General features: G+C 37.6%; 1 protein-coding gene across 1 annotated transcript in view; it reads right to left on the bottom strand.

The window, feature by feature from the left end:
- The window catches only part of LOC124350577, a 51,940-nt gene that overhangs the window by 13,535 nt on the left and 15,929 nt on the right, over positions 1 to 22,476 (bottom strand). Inside the window, exons 3-9 of the mRNA XM_046801346.1 lie at positions 15,744 to 16,250; positions 15,562 to 15,665; positions 15,361 to 15,465; positions 15,199 to 15,273; positions 7,845 to 7,926; positions 7,638 to 7,756; positions 7,486 to 7,551 (exon numbers count right to left, since the gene is read on the bottom strand). The gene's annotated coding sequence lies outside the window, so the exon portion shown is untranslated. The remainder of the gene's footprint in view (positions 1 to 7,485; positions 7,552 to 7,637; positions 7,757 to 7,844; positions 7,927 to 15,198; positions 15,274 to 15,360; positions 15,466 to 15,561; positions 15,666 to 15,743; positions 16,251 to 22,476) is intronic.

Below are 22,476 nucleotides of genomic sequence, written 5' to 3' on the forward strand. Positions count from 1 at the left end.
AAAATCTTTCACAGTGTTCATTACAAAAATATGACGTTTTAGATTGGAAAGTGTTCATGCAATCAGAAAAACATGGAAATGTTAAAATTACGCCATCCAAGGTTAGGTTAGGATCCAAGCCCAGTGTTCCTCTACATTCTGCTGCCTTCCGCGCCAAAGAAAAATCATTTGCAACTCGATTTTTGTAAATTCAACTTCTTTTTCATTACTATTCGAGTCTTTTCTCAATTCTCATTTTTTTTAAATAAGGCAATGGTAGCAAAATGATGCCGACAGCCAAGTGAGAAACAATATTTGAAGTTTCTTGGTCGTGGAGAATATCAAGACATACAGTCGTGGCTGAAAGTTTGTATACCTTGTGCTCAAATATACGCCTTTTTACTCTGTATTGGCGGGTAGTGTGAGCCTATCACCAGAGAAAGGGGTTGTTATTTGTTCGCATTTTTCCTTGTTAACCCAAACCCCTCTACCCCCCTCTTTTCTTAACTCTACCTTTTAACATCACTAACTATTTTACCGCGTAACGGGAGACGGTTAAGCAACCCTTTTACGGAACACAAAATGAAATTTACGAACGCTTGATTAGCAAGAGTTCTAGAATTAAATGGTGGCGTGACAGAATAGTGGCAATTAATAGAATCTGTCTATCAGCCTTATTTTCTATTCATTTAGCGTCAGGTAAAAGGGTTGCTTAACCGTCTCCCGTTTCGCGGTAAAATAGTTAGTGATGTTAAAAGGTAGAGTTAAGAAAAGAGGGGGGTAGAGGGGTTTGGGTTAACAAGGAAAAATGCGAACAAATAACAACCCCTTTCTCTGGTGATAGGCTCACACTACCCGCCAATACAGAGTAAAAAGGCGTATATTTGAGCACAAGGTATACAAACTTTCAGCCACGACTGTATACAACGACGAAGACGGTCGTTTTCAACGTCAAGTGTTATTGCCTAGATCTACATTTTTTTAACATACGACATTTTAGGATTGCTAACTATTGAAATTATCGATCGACTTTTGGGGCCGACTGCAAGTCTAGGACTCGACTGGCGTGTCTACTCTTTATAGCAGCAATAACTCATATTGCTGTACAGATAAATTGAAATCTCTCACGACATTTTACTTCAGTACGGCAGATTAGACTTTCCTTATAAACAATTGCGCCCCATCTCTCGGCTCCCAGTTTCACAGAGAAACTGCCAAAATCAATTCCGGATCAAACTTTCTAGTGATTTTTCGTGTTAAAATCGGCAAACAAACGATTCTAGACAGTCGAGCAAAGAGAAAGTGCTGCATCAGTGATGCGCGTTGCTGCAATGAAAATTTAGCTGATAAAAAACCCGAAGGTCGTTTCGTAAAAATCAAAGAACCACAAGAAAAAAGATGCTGACACACGAAGTGACGTCAATCTGCTGTACGCACGCACGAGAATAAAGCAACGACGTTTAACGTGAACAACATCCCGAAATTTTGTTGTTGTTGATGTCTTGTTACGTTTTCGGCGCAACTTGTGAAATTACACGCATTGACCTTGCTCGCCCCGCCAAAATGTTGCGTAACTGATGCGCAGTTCACAACTAACCAACACTGAATTCCGTGTGAAACATTCCCGAAGCCTGACCGCTCGGTCGGCGGGTGGAGATTGACAACTGTATGCATTTCATCTCTCAACGGGCGGAGGGACTGGCCAAACAAAACAGCAAATTGAAACGGATGCGTGTTTCTGTCAAGGCCAGTGGAGCATTACGTTATGTAAACCGTGAGGATGAATAGGACGCGTCGTGACAACTTCACGCAACTTCAATTTCTGAACGTTTAATTAAAAACGGGTCATGATAACTTGGCAATTTTTCCGAATTGATAATAGCCTGTTATTGATTGTACAAGTTAACAGTTAAAATGTAAATACAAATAATTAGAGAATCCAGATTTCAAAGAAAAATTTGTTTTTCTTCAAATGAACAATGACCATGAATGTGTGACGTTACTAAATGTGAAAAGTTATTTTACTTTTACTTATTTTCACGCCAGTAGTAGTAGACGAAGGAAATACACTCTCATCAACTGATTCTAAAACGCTTTAAGCAATAAAATTTACTTTGTATTCACACAAATTTAAGTGCATCCCAATTGATAAAAAATTAGAACTGCTCATTAATCAATCTGCTTGTCCTATTCAGAGTTGCCTACACTCATAGGATATTTCAATTGAAATTTATTTAATCAATAGGGAAGACCAATTAAAATCTTAAAACTAACCAGAAAATAAACAATTCAAAGCCGATATGTGCTATAATGAATCTGTTAATAATCAAATTAGTATAAAAAGTTAACATTAGCTATGAGCGAGAAAATTAGGTTTGGCACATACCCCGATTGGGTACTCGACAGTGTTCATATAAATATTTGATCGTATTCACTTACATCAGTTCTATATTAGTAAAGAAACAGCCTAATTTGAACAGAAACGACGGTTTCTTGAATAACTGAACCAAATCCGCTGTGGTAATCTTCAACAGAAGGCAAACAGTTAAAAGCAGTTAAATCAGAAAAATATGTGATCAGATCAGAGATCATAGATAAACTTGTTTGAACAGGTGAATAGTTCCGAGCATCCGGGGAGGGGAGGATGAGCCGATAAGCTACCTGTTGGACATTATTTCCAATTTGTTACCATATTGAAAATAATTTTATTTTGCCTAAAAATGCGGAAGTAAAAAAGAATTGAATAAAAAAAATCTTCTGGATGTTTCTCCTGTGCCGATATAATGGAATAGTGGTGTTTCTTAACATGAACAATGACCATAAACATCAAATGAATAATAATTTTTGGAAATTTTGACATCTAACATATAATAAGGATATTCGTAGCAGACGAAAGAGCACTTCTCTCATCATCTGATTTAAACAGTCTTTGAGAAATATATTTGAGTTGCATTTCAATTTAACTTTTAAAGTCCTTTGATAAAATATCAATGTGCAAGGATGCAGGAAAATTTTCTTTCGTCATCGCATTGCCCAACACTTATTTCAACAATAACCCAATTATGCTCTTACTGGGGAAATATCCAGAAAATCAACAAATTTAGCTTGGTGTGTGTGATAACGAATCTGTCGCAGTTCTCATTCAATAGAATGCTACAGTTTCTCCTATAGTGTCAAGTTATCAAATTTTACTTATACCACAATTGGTATCAAACAATGTTCATGATAAAAAATTTTCACTTACACTAGGCGTAAATTTGCATACAAAACCAGACGAAAAAAACAACTCCAATTAAACGGGAACGACGGTTTACCGAATAACTAAAGAAAAGCCCCTACGACTTGACCTATGACGACGGCAGCCAGTGAGGTGAAGAAGGTAAGCCTCCCTTTTATCAAAGATAAAATGAGACTGGAACGGCTCTGTGAACCGGGGGAAAAACACAACGAAATTCGACCGTTTTTACTCTGATTAAGGTGCGTGAGATGACGTATTCACCATCTCGTCGCTTTCGTTACTTAAACAATATTTTATTGTTTAACAAATTCAAAATATATTCTAGAAATGTCTGTTGTTGCGGAACCTTTAATGTCATGCCCCATGAGCGATAGACTCGTGATATTACCAACAGCGTGCCGCAATTAAAGAATGCACTCTCGGATTAGCAGATTAACAGACAAGCACTTTCAGTAATGTACGACCCTGGATTGAAATTACATCAATCGAGAAGGCGAAAATTTTGAATTTGTTGCCTCAATTGCTGTTGAGAATACAACTCGCTAGATGGCGTGAAACTGCCAACAACTCATTGCGCGGCATTTTTAAATTAGATAAAAAACAACAAGTGCAATCGTTTCTGCAATAATGAGAAAAGAGAAAATCCTGGCATTTCCGGCGTAACTTTTGAATTTACACGCATTGACCTTGCTCGCCCCGCACAAATGTTGCGTAACTGATGCGCAGTTCCTCTAATAACAAATTGAAATTGAATTCCGTGTGAAACATTCCCGAGTCGTTCGCCCGACCGCTCGGTCCGCGGGTGGAGATTGAAAACTGCGCGATTCATCTCTCAACGGGCGGACGGAGTGGCCAAAAACCAAACAGCAAACGGATTCGGATGCGTATTTCTGTCAAAGCCAATGCAACATCGTGATGAATAGGATGCGACGCAACAACTTCCAATTTTCTGAACGATTTATTAAAAACGGATCATCATGATTTGGAAATTTTTCCGAATTTATAACAGCCCCTTGATTTTAGTACGGTATTAGTCCTTTCAAGTAGGCCTATTATGGTATACCATTCCATAAGTATTGGGAATTGATTGTACAAGTTGACCGTAAAAATGTGAACAAAAAATCATTAAAGAACAAAAGAAGCCAAATTGTAAAAGAAAATTGGTATTTCTTAAAATGAACAACGACCATTATTAAATTGATTATGTAACGGAAGTAAATTTTAAAAAATTATTTAACATTTACATATTCTTAAGTCTAACGTAGTGCACGAAAAAGCGCTTCTCTCAACTTAAACTTTTAAACGTTTATTGCAATATTTATTTACGACGTAATTAAGTGGGTTACACATCTTATGCCCATTTGGTAAATCAACGAATGCATCCATTTCAATTCATGTAGGTTCTTCCTAATCCTTCCGGAGTTCCGGTTAACTGAATTGACGGATCAACTAAGATTGAACAATGGTAGGACCACTCGAAATAATTATGAAAATTAACCAGAAAATAAGCAACAAGTACCCTATGTGTGCTATAATGAAACTGTCAAAGTTCAAATCAATGTATAAGCTAAAGTTACGCCACGAGCGTAAATATTTTTAATGACAAATACACCGAAATTGATTCTAGACAATGCTCATTAAAAATATTTAATCTTTTTGACTTACATCAGTTTGTACTGTAAATACTGCCAAACTTTTACATCAACGACTTTTATTTGAACGACTCAACAAAATCCACTGCGGTTTGACCTTTATTCTTAAACAGACTCGTGCACATTGACATTTAAGAGAAGTTAAATCAGAAAGTTACGGGATCAAAGATCAAAGATAAACTTGATCGGGTTAAGTTCTGAGCATCCGGACGGAAAATCAAAATCAAAATTCGACCGTTTTGACTGTGAACTTGTGAAGTACGTAAGATCATGTAATTTCTTTTTAAAAATTACATCAATCGACTAGTGGAAGGCGAAAAATTTGAAAATTGCCTTTGCGGTTGAAAATAGTCTCGCTAGATTGCGCAAAACTGTCAACAACTTATTGCGCGCCATTTTCAAAATGTTTAACAAACACCAAGTCATTTCTGCAATATCGGAGTTCATGATTTGATGCCAAGAAAGCAAAAAACTCACAAAAAATAGAACATCCTGAATTGAACTTGTGATAGCACCTGCAGACATTTCCATCATGAATGTTGAATTCTTACAAAATACAAAATCCATTAAAATATATGGGGTTGCATGTTGTAATTGTACGGTAATAATAAATCTCGCTAGATGGGGTGTGTAGTGTTAAATCAATTGACATCAACAAGCGCGGCGTTTTTAAATGAACAGAAAGAAAATAGACAAATTTTGTTTCAGGCCAATCAGACAAACAACAAAGAAGGACGGCAAATCTTGCATAACGGATACTTCATTCATATTCCGTGACATTCTAACTGAACTGTTAATAAGTAGACGAAACGACACAGAGGAAGGTCAGACGAATATTTAGAAAAGAGGTGGAAACCGAAGATTGACTCGACGAATTCTTCCAATAGAGTGAGGGATCTTTAGGAAAGCTAGTGATGCACAAAACAGAGTTTGTGAATTTAGGCGAACCTAGTTGGAACGGACAATCCAGTTAATAGATCGACAAAATGCCAGAAACGATCAACCACCTCACAAATAATCGAAGATGGTGGACTATAAACAAGTCGAGAGACTTGCGCTTCAAATTTGAATACAACTGGAATAAAAGCTCAAAGGTGCGATAATGTACGGACGAATTATGGACGACAAACGAAAACCGCTATTAAATCTGCCTCCGAGAAGAGGAGAGGATGAAGTGGGGCAACGTTGGCACCGGCTGATACCGAAGAACCCTAACCGGAAAAGAATCAAGTTCCGAAATATCAAAACGAATATCCGGAGATATGAATTGGAGGGGAAAATCCAACTGAAGAATAATCAGTTGCAAAGAGCGACTGAAAAGTTGGAAGAATATTCCCAAAGGTACAACGATCTTGTTTTACCTCACAACAAAGACATAAAAAAAACTGACAAGAGCCAATAGAATTCTGAGGAGACTGGAAAGAGCAGCTAAAAAAAACTGGTAATAAGCAGAAGGACGATCCTATCGACCGAATCGCCTCAAAAAGAAACGGTGCTAGTTGTCGCAGCAGAGGTTCCCAGTGACTAAGAGGTTGGCCCACACTTGAAAGAGACAGAACTGGGGAGGCAAAAATATGAAACGGGCAACGAACTGACTGATTTTCAGAAACCGGACCAAATGGAAGCTGTAGAAAATAGCGGATCCTCAGGAAAAACGGAAGTAAGAAAGGAAGAACAGCCAAACCAAAAGTTTGGCAAATTCCGACTGGTATATCAGCAGAATGACCAGTTTGCCATGATGAACCTGACGGAAGAAGCGGATGTGAAAAAGATGGAACCCGAAAAGAAGTCTGACTCGGAAATGTAGCCTGAACCCACACGACCATGTTCGTTTTGAAAGGCAATTTCCATTTGAAAGTCAATACGGAATATTGGGAAAAGCTAGGTCGACCGGAATCCAACTCTCTCTCAAAATTACGGATAAAAAAATACGGAACTCACAAGTTCATCAAAACAGAAGACTCGAAAGGTTTTTTCAACACTAGCATCAAACTGATTGAGAATGGAAGAGAAACATACTTTCTCCCCGTTTTAGTTTTGGATAAAAAAGAAACAGCCAACTTTGTCGGGCAAAAATATTTCTACAATCAGCTCAGTCAACTCGACCAGGAAAACGCTCCAGATTTGCTCGTTAGTCAACGAAAAGATTACAACAATGCCCAGGTCAAAGATGCACTGAAGGAAAAGTTAAAGTGACCAAAATCGAAGCTAAACGAAATATAAAATGCTATGAAGCATTTCAGATTTTACGTAATATCTCTATTGGTATCTCAAATAATACGTGCAGCCACTGCCACACACTAGCTATAACGCTTTGGTCAGCTGAAGCAAAGATGGCAACCTGATAACAACAGCAAATTTCTCAGCCAATGTCATTTACTGTTGTTGTGGTTCGTTCAAACAACAAAAATAAATTCACTGGCCAATGAAAAAGCATAAAATTCAGCCCGAAGTGGACTTCTCGAGACGGATAATCTAGAAACCTAGCAAGAAGGGCTAATCTGCTTATCTGCCTCACAAGCGTAACACTTAAAAGTAACTAGTCTAACTGACAAAGTGACGGTCATGTGATGAAGACAATAAAAAAAGGTTCCTTATAAGAAAACAGAGACTCACTTTTGGATGAGGCGATGGGTCTGTTCGATGGGTGGGGTGGTAAAATGTCGCGCCATGATGACTAGCCTATATAAAACAAGAGACATATTCATTAAAACAAATTTATTAAGAATATGGGCTAAAATTTAAACAAAATATTTAAAATTAACTACCTACTTCAGTTTCAATGGATGGTTTGGAGTGACAGATATGGTGGCGAGGAAAAACTCTCCAGAAAACTAACATCCAATCCTGACATGTTATCCACCTTGTCAGCTACTTTACAGTAATCCTAATCCCAAGTACAAAAAAAAAATAAGACACAGAATCACTGATTATTCAAAACCATAATGCCTCGTAAACTTATAAACGTGTTGTACCTTCCACCTGTGGTACCTCATGATGTGATGTTACCACATGGAGTAGGTTGACGATAAAACTGGGGGAGTATTTTCAGCCTAGCTGTTTTAAAAAAGGAGAAAATTATTTTCACCTTCAAATATTCATTATAAAAAATACTGAGGAGTAAAAATAGGGTAGGGTTAGCAAGCACGTAACAGCGGTATATCCCTCGCACCCACCAGGGTCGGCATAGAACAGCAGATCGCATCAAAACATCTTTTCTCATTTTGGATGAACCTCTGTTAATAATTCATACACCTCACATCACACGTAAACATTTTTTAGATTGAAATGCTTGCAATGTTAGCGATTTCTTACCTCATGCGTCTACCACAAGTCCACAAGTTGAATTATTAGTGCACGTCCAGAGCTAACTCTTCTAAGTGCTAAAACTGCTAACTCATCAGCTAGCAGACGATTCTAGGGGCGCTAGTCGCTAGAGGTTTTACTTGTCAGCATTCTTATTTCGGGGCATTATTTTTACCACATTTTTACAGTCTTTTTCTTTAATTGAATTTGAATGTTTTGCAACTATTAATAGACTTCATCTGCATTTGCCAATCTTTTTTGGCGAAAGCAAAAAAATTGATTAAGACCATTTAAGGTGTAACAAGATCACAGAATATTGAAAAAAGTTGCTGCACCATGGTTGCTGGAAGTTGAATATAGGAAATTTATCAATAATCTTTCAAAATTTTCATTTAATATTTGCATATGCAATAAACTGATTCCTGTCAACTAGCAAAACTTTATGACCCAACACCGGTGAAAGTACTAGAAATGAACATGTTGTTTATATATCCATTTCGTTGCCTATGTAAGAATTTTGAAAATGCACACAGACAGATTGAAACACAATTACATAAATTCATCCCAATTGATTTGAACACCAAAATTTTCTTTCGTGTTTGATACAGGAGGAAAGCGCAGCTCCCTCAGTTTAGAACGATCGCTAGCGGCGATACCATCGGTATCGATTCCGCTACCGATATTAACAACCCTGTATAGGCCTATATGGAGCCGTCGGGGCTGGGCTGTGCTTGATTGCATGTTTACCTGTAGAAATATAAATAAATAAGTAAGCTTGAAATCATTCCCAAATTTCCCTCATCGCAACCAACACTGTATCAAGTTGCTATTCATATTCACCATGGCGTGCCAGGTGAATGAAACTGTGCCCCACACAACTGTTTGTCTGCGATATCCATGCAAACGTTCCACAGAAGTCATGCAAACTACACGAACTGAGATTTCAAACACAGCATAAATCAAAGGGTGCATTAGCTAAAGTAGATAACACAGCTGTGCCCTCGGTTGCTATGAATCTTCCACCGCTAACGGTGGAGCAATATTGACAAAACATAGTCTTGCAATCATTCCCACAGTTGTCTTTTTGACAACGGCATCCTTGACAACAAAGGGTTGTTATAGTTACTAAGCTTGATTATCACAATTATTCAGCATGGCGTGCTGCACGAAGCCTTTGGGAATTCCAAATTTATCCGAATATTACGCAGAAATTATGCTACACAGCACAAACAGAGAGTCAAAGCCACATAAAATAAAAGAACATAAGCTTTCGGAGATACGCAACTTAGTCGCTGGTTGCTATGACAAACATTAACAAATATACATGACAGAGCTCAACGAACTGTTTGGATTCATGGAACGATCTACACACGTTTACCATTATAAATACAGCTTGTTTGACATTTCCATTGCATTGCAAACTGTGCAGCTTCTCCGACTTAAAATGTCAATGCTAGGTTTGTACAAGAGCAAAAACCAGATGGTCAATACACGCCCAAAAATTTTGATTTCAGTTCCAGTTATTGTGGTTTTTTTATTAATTACAAGCGTTGATTTTGCCACACAAACTGCTTTGAACGGGTTACACTTTAATTATATCGCCTTTCATGTAAGTATCTCCCAAATTAAATAAAACAAAACAAATGATTTCATAGAAAAATTTTTCTTTGAGATTGCTCTGATGCCATTGTAAACTTAACTATAATTTTTTAATTAAATCCCTGTTTATCATAGAACCCACCTTTTGATATACTGACTCGGGGGACAAACGGCACCTTCACTTATACTGGGTCATCAATTAACATAGTGGATTGGTTGGCAAAAAGATTCAATTTTACGTAAGATAATAAACTTAACTAATCTGTAATTAACAAAAGTTCCTGCAAAACGTCTAATTTCCAAGTAAATAATTTCGCCTACGCTCTTTCAACATGTAAAGGGTCACTTTTATACCAGTAAACGAAACTTTAACCAACAAATTGGGAACGCACGAAGCTATCTATTACCAACTAATGAACGATAAAGTAATAAATATAATTGTTATTCCAAATTATTACATTATAAGGAATGGAATTAATATAAGCCGTTTCTGATAGGATGTCGAAGGAATAGGATGTGCGTTTTACCTAACTATGGATCGAGTAGAAAGATTCGACTATACAGCCTCAGCATGGTCAGAAGCATTTAGTTTTGTTGCGCCACGACCTGGACAAGAAAGCAGATTATTTGCCTTCATTGGTCCATTTCAACCGATGGTTGGCTATAATCGCAAAAACAGCATGCTCTTTTATTACATTTTCGACTTGACAGGTTTGGATGTCAGTTTTCATCAGCCTCATTTTCGTAATCGGTGCAATGACATTTTTTACGTGGCTCTACAATCGTCGTAACGCTTATACCCAGAGCAGTCGTACGACAAGTCAAACAGTAGCAAACAATCGGCCAAGCGGTACTGATCTGACAGGTCAAAGAAGCACGTTTTCTTTCATGGGTTCCCACATGATTTATGTAATAAATACAATGACGAATCAAGGTAAAAGATTTAAAGCGTCACTCAAGTAAAAAAAAAAGTAGTGAATGTTATAACATTAGCTTCTTAGTCTACCATTCCTAATCACATTTTTCTACTAACTTAAGGGTGTAGAGAACTATACAATCGTACCTCATTTCGACTCCTGGCAGGAGCATGGGTTTTGTGCGCTATGGTTCTGGTCAATTCCTATACAGGAATTATCACTTCGTCCCTTACAACACCGAAGATAAAGCCGCCGATAAACACACTGGAAGAATTAGCAGCAAGCAAAGAAGTAAAGATAGTAATCAGAAGTGATACATCAACCGGAGTACAAATTCTGGTAATACCTCATTTTTCTGTTCTATTTTGGGATTTCTGAGATTCACGTGAAACTATTTAATTTATGTATTTAAAAATAAATAGCAAGCAACATCCGGCATATATAAGGTTCTGGGAGATCAAGTCCGGAATGAACCTGATCGAATTTTTGACGATCCTTTTAAATTGGCAACCAAGTTACAATCTGGTCAGTTTGCTTATCCATTTGTAAGTAAAAATAACAAAGAAGCAAAACACTTATTTAACTTGTGCACGACAAATTAAAAAAAAAATTGCAGCTACGTATTCGATGATTGCTGATTTTATGGTAAAATTTTCTGTTTTTCGTTAGGTGCATACTTTCAGCATTGCTTTTGTCGGGAATCAATTTAAAAAAGATAAAAAGTGTCGCTTTAAAGTCTCCAAAATATTGCCCCTATCACACGGACATTATTCGTTTCTGTTCAAAAAGGGAAGCTGGTACACCAAAACAATCAGCAAAGGGTAAGTATTAATTCTTCAGAAACAAAAGAACAAACAAACATGGCTTTTATATCTAACGATTCTCTCACTTTTTCGTTCTTAAACGCAAACATATTTGCAGAGTTTTGGAGTTATGGGAAGGCGGTTTCGTTCGTTTTTGGGTGAAACACCTCCCCACCATACCCAAGGCCGACGAATGTTTCGCCGAAAATAAAAATCGAGTCTCTCGCATAGCTCCTATCCAGTTAACCGATTTGACCAGCGCCTTTCTAATTCTAGGCATCGGGATAGGATTGGCGACGCTAACATTCTTGCTGGAAACTATTCATTCGAGATTTCGGCGCTTCAAACGTCGTTAATGTATGCTTCAAATGACGCAGTTCATGTGAAAATTTCTATCAGTAGTGGTTGTTCTCTCTGAATAGTAGTAAGCGTAGTCGATCGTAGGCTTACTTAAAATTGATGTTAGATGTTACGTTGCATATTGCTGTTTAGTTTTTATGTTATATCGACAAAATTCCTGCTTAATTAAATTACGGGCAACCATAAAAAGCAAAGATTTATACCTAGATTTCATAAAGTAGAGCATTAAAAAATTAAAACAATCGTTCTAAATTGGAAGTTTTGATTTTTCCTGCCATTTCATTTTAAAATAAAGACTAAAGAGTACTAGTGATTTTACGACTCCTTAAATAATTTTTAAAAATAATGTATGCATCAATTAACAAGTTTTTTTTTTATTATTACTAAACGATTCCTTGAGCATCAAGATAAATAGATAATACAAATTCTAATATCTCCGTAGTTGCGACAGCATCTACAGCCTTAATACTTTCATGAAAATTCCGTCAATACACAACCTGAATTGGAACGAAGGATTGTCGTAATAATATATAACATTGTGTACAAAACGGTACAATGTCCATGCAGCTAGATGGCTTTGTCGAGTAACCATGGTGACTTGTAAAGAAACTCTTTTCAGGCGATTCGACTTTGTCGATCACCAAATCTAAATTCACGAAATTTTCTCATTAATTCAAAAGTACTGCAGGCTTACAATCTAGATTTGAACAGAAAAACTTATATCCAAAATCGGACGTCACATGAAACCATATAGGATTCCCCATTATTGATTAGTAAAATTAAAATTGAATGGTCTAACACAAAAATGTTAGTCTAATCGAATGATGCGTCGACAAGTTTTGCATCAATACAATATTGCATCACTGATGCATAATAAAATTATTATTAAATCTTATTATACAGAAAAAATATTGCGTTTGCAACACCTAAGCTACAGCGTATGTTGTGACTATCTCGACGTGCTTGTTCATCGAGGAAGTACTCTACGCACCCGCAGACATTCCCATCATAAATGTTAAATTCGTACAAAATTAAAAACATGGAAGTGTAAGCTTCTATGTTCCAGTATATAAATCGGAATATAAATAAATTAGGGGCTCGTAATCATTCCCACAATCCCCCCCTCCCCCAGCGCAAACAACGGACTGTCTGTGCTGACGGAAAGCCCCTATTCAAATATTCATATTCAGCATATGAGTGCATAACTCGCAGGTTATATAAAAAAAATTTCGGAAGACAAAAGAAAGCGAAAGTTAACAGGTCTTGAATCAGACAGCGTCAAAAGAGAGATAAACTCGTTGAAGTATCAATAGCACCGTGTGGTCATGTTTATTTGGACCGTCATGTCCGTCTGTGTTCGAATGGTGTTGAACTATTAGTAGGTACTACCCACAGATAACTAAAGGAGGTGGGGAAAAAACCGAATACTGGAAATAAAAAGCTAAAACCTTTTCTTTCATGGAAACAAAACAGGATTTTTGGTGCGCAGCAGTTTCCTACGTTTTGAAGATAAAGGTATTGGCCTAACATTGCGATAATTGCGAACCCAAGTCAGTCTGAAAACTATGGAGCTAATAAGCGACCAAAACTGACGAATCAATAACTCTGAACTCGTTTGAATCCAAGTTTTCTAACAATTTCGAAATGGATGATTTTATTTACTAAGTTACTTGTAAATGGGCAATGCCCACACCTGTGCAGGTATTTTTTTTTCATTCTGTTTCCAGTATCTATTGGGTCAAAGTTCTCCTAAAAATTTGGCTCCCAATCTTCCCAGAAAAACCGGAACCACAGCCGGAACCAGAATGCAACCCCAAGAAAATTACGAAACTCAAAGAGTCGCTGATTGAGGATGGCACAATAATTAAGTAGTTGAACAAAAAAAGTGCCGGTTTTCGACTCGCAACGCCGATTTGAGAATGAATTGCAAAGTTGGTCTGTTGCTGAGAAAGCAACTACAGAACCACTGGAAGCTACCAAGCTCCACAATCAGTTGCAAGGATATTCCCAAAGGCACAAAGATCTTGTTGTACTTCACAATAAAGACAGGAAAGAAATATGAAGGGCCAATAGAATTCCAAAGTGACTGGACAGAGCTGCTCAAAAATGTGTTAAACAGAAGGTCGATCCCTTCGGATCCCTTATATCAGCTTATATCGACCGAATGACCTCTGATATAGAAATGGTGCTAGTTGTCTCGCAGGGGTTCCCAGTGACCGTGTGAATAAAGTACAAAAACTGGAGGGCCAAGAAAATGAAACAGGCAACAAAATGACTGATCGACCAGAACCGGACAAAACGGAAGCTGTATAGAAACTGGCGGACCTTTAGGAAAAGCAGAAGGAACAAAGGAAGAACTAAAAGATTTCAAAGTTTGGCAAATTCCGACTAGTAGCACAATAACCGGTTTCTCATGGTGGCACTAACGGAAAAAGCGAATGGTAATAAGATAGAATCCGAATATGAAGCCAGACCCCAAAATAGAGGTGACCCAAGTTCCTCAATCAGTGGGACTCTTCCTTGTTGGATATCAGCATGAATGGACAAGTGACAAACATGTTCGTTGTGAAAGGCAGTTTCCGTTTGGCAGTAAACATGGAGCATTGGGAAAAGCTAATAGGTCGTTCGGAATTGAACTCTCTCTCAAAATTATGGATCCAGAGATACGGAACTCAAAACTTCATCAAAACAGAAAGATTTTTTCAACACTAGCATCAAACTGATTGAGAATGGAAGAGAAACATACTTTCTCCCCGTTTTAGTTTTTGATAACGAAGGAACACCCAACTTTGTCGGACAAAAATATTTCTACAATCAGCTCAGACAACTCGACCAGGAAAATGCTCCAGATTTGCTCGTTAATCAACGAAAGGATTTCAACAATGCCCAGGTCAAAGATGGGCACTGAAGGACAAGTTAAAGCGAGCAAAATCGAAGCTATATACGAAAACGGCAAAACCTTCCTAAAGAAAGTGTTTGTTAAGTGAAATCCTGCAGTCACTAACACACTCTACAAAACTACCGCTTTGGTCAGCTGAAGCAAAGATGGCGACTTGACAACAACAGAAAATTTCTCAGTCAACGTCACTTTCTGTTGTAGTTCGTTCAAAAAACAAAAAGAAATTCATTGCGATTCATTGGCAAATTGAAAGGCATAAAATTGGACGTGGGATGAAGTGGAATTCTCGAGACGACTTCGTTTTACCAAAGAAAAGAAAGCCAACAACCTGCTGATCTAATCGTGACATTTAAAAATAACTAGTCTTAACTGACCAAGTGACGGTCTTGTGAAGAAGACAATAAAAAGAGAAGGTCCCTAATAAGTAAATGAAACAGAGACTCACTTTTGGACAATCCGACATGTTGCTGGGTCTGTTCGATTGGGTGGGATAGTAAAACGTCGCAGCATGATGACCGGCCTTTAACTATAGATAAGGTGTTTATTAAAACAATTTTTTTAAGAAAAAGGGGTAAAATTTAAACATGATATTTAAAATAATTCTTACTTCAATGGATGGTACTACGGAGTCAAGGAAGTGGTGGAGAGAACAAAAACTATCTCAACACCCAATCCTGACACTCCTATCCACTGTGAAACCCCTTGGCATCCACTATAGACAGTAATTGAATATCAAGAAAACAAAATAAGACACAGAAACACTCATTATTCAAAACCATAATGCCACGCTAACGTTATCAACTTGTACCTTTCACATCCACAAAAGAACTGATGAAGTGACATTAACACCTGGCAACAAAACTGGAGGCGTATTATCAGCCTAGCGTTTCTCAAGGAGAAAATTGCCGTCACCTGTAAAATATTCATCGACAAAAAATACTGAGAAGTAAGGGCAGGGTAAGCACTAAGTAGCCAACATTCTTTTCTCACCTTTCAATGAACACCTTGTTAGTGTCACACCAGAACATTTTCAAGACTGAAATGCTAACTGCCCCGTTAAACCATCTACAGTGCCGTGCAGTAATAAATAAATACAGCGCAATTGATTCTTTTCTTACGGCTAATACCACAAGTAGTGCGAAACCGAATGACTGACTTAATCAACTCACTCAGATAGCAGACGATTAAGTACGTTGGGGGTTTTACTATTCAGCATTTCAGTAGCTCTTATTTCGCGGGTAAAATTTGAAACGTAATATCACTGTTTTTCTTTAATTGAATTTGTGAATTTGAAATTTGAATATTTTACAACTATTAATCCAGGCATTTCGAGGCATCTCAATAGTTTAGAACCATGAAATTGAATAAAATAGAAATAGTTAAAAACCAAGAATAACATTAAAAAGTACAGACAAAAGAATGAAACACAATTACATAAATTCATCCCAATTGATTTGAACACCAAAATTTTCTTTCGTGTTTGATACAGGAGGAACACTGTTAAAACGGTTACTAAATTTTCGGGGTTGCCAACCACGAAAAAAACGGAACGCCCCCGAAATTTTCGTATGTAGCCTAAATTTTCGTGGTTATTGGCACGAAGTCCGCTGTTCTCACCAAAACCCCAAAATGTTGGTAGTTGTAAGCCCCAAAAATACATGGTTAAGACTGAACACAAAAAGTAAATCAACGGCAACGCTGAATTAGTGATCGTTCTTACTTCTTCCAGAAACAAAGTTCCGAGTTGTTCGTGTTCGAATGGCGGCTAATCTACGTTATGGTAGTAATACATTTTTGCAAGTCTACAAAAAGTGTGTTTGTTGAATTAATCAATTGTTCAATTAATAGGTCTTATGACATTGTCTTGCTAAACCATTTTGAAGAAAGAGATAAGAGAAATGATCTAGAGAAAATGTGTCAAGTCCTGCAGCATAAAAGCACTGAACCGACTTTGTCTCGTGTGTTTGAACTATTTTTTTTAGAAACTTAACAAATTATTGTTAAATATAATTGACTAATGATAGTTTATTGTAATTTAGATGGTGAATCTGTACAGTTGGATGACAGTGATGGGCAGCATGTCTCTAATCAAGCTTTCCCCGTTAACACAAGACATAGTTTGTATGACTCAATTCTGCTACATACAAATTGCCATTGATGAGGAAGTAAGCCATCTACAGAACTTTTATCGATAATTGCCTAAGGATATTTTATTGTAATTTAGATGGTGAATCTGTACAGTTGGATGACAGTGATGGGCAGTATGTCTCCAATCAAGCTTTCCCCATTGTTAACACAGGACAGAGTTGGTACGACTCAATTCTGCTATGTACAAATTGCCATTGATGAGGAAGTAAGCCATCTACAGAATTTTTATCGATAATTGACTAAGGATATTTTATTGAATTTAAGTGGTGAATCTGTACAGTTGGATGACAGTGATGGGCAGCTTGTCTCCAATCAAGCTTTCCCCGTTAACACAAGACATAGTTTGTATGACTCAATTCTGCTATGTACAAATTGCCACTGATGAGGGAGTAAACCATCTACAGAACATTTACCGATAATTGACTAAGGATATTTTATTGTAATTTAGATGGTGAAACTCAACAATCGGATGACAGTGATGGGCAGCCTATCTAATCAAGCTTTCCCTATTGTTAACACAGGGCAGAGTTTGTACGACTCAATTCTGCTACATACAAATTGCCATTGATAAGAGAGTAAGCCATCTACAGAAAGGTTCCAACTCTATTGAAGAACAAACCTTCACCACACCCTGATTTTTTTTGTTGTGGATAGAATGTCCAAATTCAAGTTAGGACAAAAAAGACTAGTAAACAAACGTGAGTAGGCCTATGCTGTAGGGGAGAGTGGGGCGATCTGGCGTTCGGGTCGGTAGGCTCAATTGATTTCTTGATGGGTTAGAATTGCAATAAAATATTCAAAAAATCAGGAGATGTAGATGTTACTAATGCGCATCTTAAAACAAAATTTCATGGTAGTACGACGAACGGTTGAGGAATGAAAGGTAAAATAAATTTTTCGTCTTAAAATTGGGTCGTCCTACTTTGACTTTCGAATCAAGTATCGGCTTTCCCGATTACTTTGAAATTATAAAAAAATATGTAAAATACTCTACGTTATCTCCTCTTTAAGCCTGTTTAATTTGTTTTATTTTTACAATAGTTTAAATAAGAGATATTCAATAATATACTAAGACCCCTTTGTTGGGGGCGCATCGGCCACACAGCGTCGGGGCTTTTTGGCTTACATAAAATTGCATATGAAAGCAGTAAAATTATTTGTGTTCGACTTTTTTCGTGTTTTTAGTCAACTATCATACTTATTTAAGCTTTTTCATTGATATTCCGTTGGTGGGTTGCATTATTGGTTTATTTTTTTAATTTTAAGTTTCTACTGTCAGTCAACGGTTTTTCCGTAAGAAATACAGGGGCCGAAACACCCTGGCGGTGTGAGCAAGTGACCCCGTATCTGGGGCGGGTTTGCTCTTTTTTTTTTTTTTAAATCGGCAATAACCTAGTCTTAATTTATTTAGATCGGAATGAAAAAATAACCATTTAAAGCAGGAAGAATTTTCTATCTTTTAAGATTTGGTGGATCTAAATACGTTGGAAAATAAGGGAATGGGAGCTAAGAGAAAAAAAAGTGAGCCAGTCGCCCCACTCTCCCCTAATATATACAACACTGTACTTCATTTAATTTTTGAATTTCTTTCGATTCTTGGTAGAGTATTTTAGAGAGGAGAGCCTGGTGACGTCACGGAAATCTGCCAAAAGTTCGTAGAGAACTGGTTGGCTTATCCACCGTTGATCCTTAAGTATGCAGTGAAGGCGAAGAAGACAATTGATGCTGTGAGTCGAAGACCAGCTTATTGCAAAGTGTAAAAGTGCTAACTGTTAGTATCTAATTGTGTTTTTGTCATTCTACACTGTGGCTTCGAAGTTGTATAAAATAAAACGTTAACTCGATTTTGAAACTCTTTCATTTATTGTTTGCCAACTCTCGCTTTATTCATATAATTAAGGGTACATAAAGCTAAAATTTAGATCCTATAAATTGACGTTAAATTCTCCAAAAAATTGGTACCAACAACCACGAATTTTTCGTTGTGGTTTATTATACGACTTTTTCGTATTGAACAACCACGAATCTCCGACTATTAATTTTTGGGAGCTACAACCACGAAAAAGTCGTGAAATGTTTTAACAGTGAAAGCGCAGCTCCCTCGGCTTAGAACGATGAGATCCGAACGGAAGACCGGAAGAGTTGTTTTCTTTTCCATTTGGATTGTCTCCAGTGATGGGCTCGTAAGAAATGTTTGAGTGGCATTTGGTTTGATCAACTTGGATGACGTCGATGATGAGGGGGGAAGACGACGTTATCTGCGACTTTGGATCCAAGTCCAGCGGAAGAGCGTCGACACTGATCCATTGCTTCGGTCCAGAAGTGGCTGATGAATGATACAGAGCTTCAGGTGAGGAACTGATTTCCACTTTCTCTGTCGTGAACGGTAATATTGTTTCCTGAGGCGAATGGGCAATAGTAGCGGATGCGGCTGACGGAGCAATTGGGACACGCAGCACAAGTGGATACATTAGAGGCAGCTCCGCTGGATCAGAAGGTGCTGCAACAGTTGGTAAATGATAGAGCTCAGTGTTTTCTATCGGTAGGACGACCAGATGATCCAACACAGGCTCTTGTTCGCCAACAATTCCGTAATGAGGCTCTTCCAGGTTCTGTGTTGGCTCTTGAACATCCGATAGAATTTCTGTTTCAATAGAACCTGAATTGGGTAGGTCGCTGTGGATGACGTTGGCATCCAATGGTAATGCTGGCTGTTCGGTCCCACCATTAGAAACAGCAGGCAAAGAGAAGTAAGTTAAAGTATGAGTAACCCGTCCCGGTTCTTGAACGCCAAAGTCTTGAAACGCCGATTGGTCTACGAAAGATTCGTTATAGTGGTGTCAGAAAGGTCTTCATTATTCTCTTCAATTGGAATAAGATAATCTTGTATTTGACTCGGCTGGTCGTTGCGAGCAACTCCTTGGATGTTAGCCATCAGGACATCATGTAATTTCACTGCAGACGTACGATGCGAACGGACCGGTCCAGCGTAACAGCTTGAAAGATGAAGTAAGAACAGGCAAGCCGTGCTGCTTCTCATCTATAAGATACGAAAGATGGACAACCATTTAAAAATAGTTAAATGAATCAATTTAAGTACAAACGAATTTTACGGTAAAAAAATTCATGTTGCAAAGGTCTAGGGCTTGTTGTGGTGTCTGGTAGGAGTCTGTCGGTAACTATGTTGTTCACTCAGAAACAGGCTGACTTATATAGTACTGGAACGAAATAACTTATTTTTCCCAGTCGCTTTCTCGCTCGGGTTTTCCGCTATTTAAAATAACACACAACTCACCGCAACACTATACTGCTAGAACTTCTAATGGTTTAAACTGCTTCTTCTTTTACCTTTGTCCGGAGATACCGTTAGTCGTCTTACATATTAGTTGAACGACACGCTGTCGAAAGGGAAAATTGTGCTGGACTGATTAATTGCAGTTGTCTTCCGCAACTTGGCCAAGAGCTAGAGGTTTATTGGCCACAGCGTGATTTCCATCGGTCAGTTTATGATTTTTTCTCTTAGTTTTCACCGTTTTCACTTCTTAAAAGCCACGCGGCACCTGAAGCTGGTGTTTTCCCAAGATTTAAACTTTGGCGTCACATCAACGATAATTTTAAGCGATTTTAAGCAAACTGCTGTTGCCTCCACCTTAAACTTTCCGTATTTCCCGCAAAATTATTTTGACGGCGGCATTTGAGATGATGAGTAAAATGTCACGACCACTTTTCTCTGCAGTATTTTACTTGTGTTTCATGATAAAGAGAAACGCCAAAACAATGTGCAATAAGGTTTCGAAAAAAATGCGTGCGGGACCTATTGAATCATCAGATAAGTAAACATACTAATTCTATAACTCTAGAGCCACCAAAGAGCTTTATAAGAAACAATCCCACAAATACTAAATCGCTTTTTCTCTTTATGTTGTTAATAATTACAGAGGTTTTGCCGGAGCACATATTCGCCTGTGTGTGTTATTTGCGGGAAAACCCAAAGATCTCGGTTAAGAAGGAATTGTGTTAAAAACAAGACCCTGCAACTGGAATCATTTGGTCAGGTCACGTTGGTGTCATAAATTTAGTAAATTGTCAAAAAGCGCTAAACTGTCTGATGACGGACGAAAAAAGAACTATGCAAAGAATATTCGTGATCGCGGAATTATCGAAATTGGATTTCCATTCGTGATGCAAACACATAAAATTTCGTAACACAGAAATTCGAACTAAGCAGCTATGACTAAACAGCTAAAACTTGATTAGCCACCTAGTGTGAGAACAATCGCCAACTTAACCAGCCGCAGTGAAATCGAAAAATAAAAACGGAATTCCTACGGGAAATATAAATTATAATAGTAAAGATTTGGAAGTAAATTCTTTTTGAACAATAATCGTAAAATGATTTAACATTATTTTTGGAAAAGATAAAAAACCAAAAGCATTTGAATTGTTTTTATATACTAAAAAATGTAACAGAATGGACAAATGCAGTAGCCATTAGGCCACGTCCCATGTCAAAACTGTTTGTTTTGACCCATCACTATCACAGAATTGCCGAATCATCGTGTTGTTATTTATTATACATTGTAACGGTTACCAAAAGCAAAAATTTGAATTGAGATGATTGCAAACTGAATGACATTTAAGTTTGCAATTGACATTCGCAATTCAAATTCTGAAACTTCCATTCTTCTTAGTTCGTGAACTTACCGCTACGGGTGCCCCAGTCGTTTTCCACACCGGGAACATTGAATTCATTTAAAAATGCAAATAAAAGATTAAAATGAATTGCAATTCATTCAAAAATAATTGAATAATGTTCGTTTCATCTTAAACTATGATTACAAATCGATACAAAAAGTTAAATAGCGTAAACATAATTAGAAATCTGATTACTACAGTGGAAATGCACCGTGCGAGATGGGATTCCCCTGGCGAAGTCTATATAGGCAACCCCAACAGCAATAGCTTTAAAAGCATTTTCCAATTGCTGACACCCTGGTGGTGAAAACGATCTAAACATTTTGGCAGCTACATCTGCTTTGCTATTTCAATGCTTTGTTTAGATCATGGAATCATGGATCGATTTACGATCCACCAAAACCCAAACTCGGCCTACAACTTTTAACCCAAAAAAAGATTGAACCGCACGTAACTTGCGCAATCCAACCTGTAATTAACAAATAATTTTCGTCATCCACAGCTTAGAGAACCAACAAAGTTTTCTTCGTTTGATGATGAAATCCATAGATGAGAAAAAACAGATTTTAATGGAAAAAGAACGCATGGCGAATGAGTTGAGTCTGCTTCAATCCCAACTGACAGACTCAAACTCCAAGCTGCGACAATGCCAGACCGAGCTAGCAATCACCAAGCGCGAACTCGAAGAAAAGAAAAGTGTCATAACTGACATCACAGAGACAAATCTCCGTTTGATAAATGATAACTTGCAATTAAGGCAAAATGTTGAAGACAGTGAGAGATATATCGCATTCAGTCGGGCGATTGCTTTGCAGCCTTTAGCTCGCCCCTGGACGCATTTTCAAGAATATCAGGGGGATCCTGAACAATTTACACCTCA

This window comes from Daphnia pulicaria, chromosome 7 (assembly GCF_021234035.1).
Source record: "Daphnia pulicaria isolate SC F1-1A chromosome 7, SC_F0-13Bv2, whole genome shotgun sequence".
Lineage (NCBI taxonomy): Eukaryota > Metazoa > Arthropoda > Branchiopoda > Diplostraca > Daphniidae > Daphnia > Daphnia pulicaria.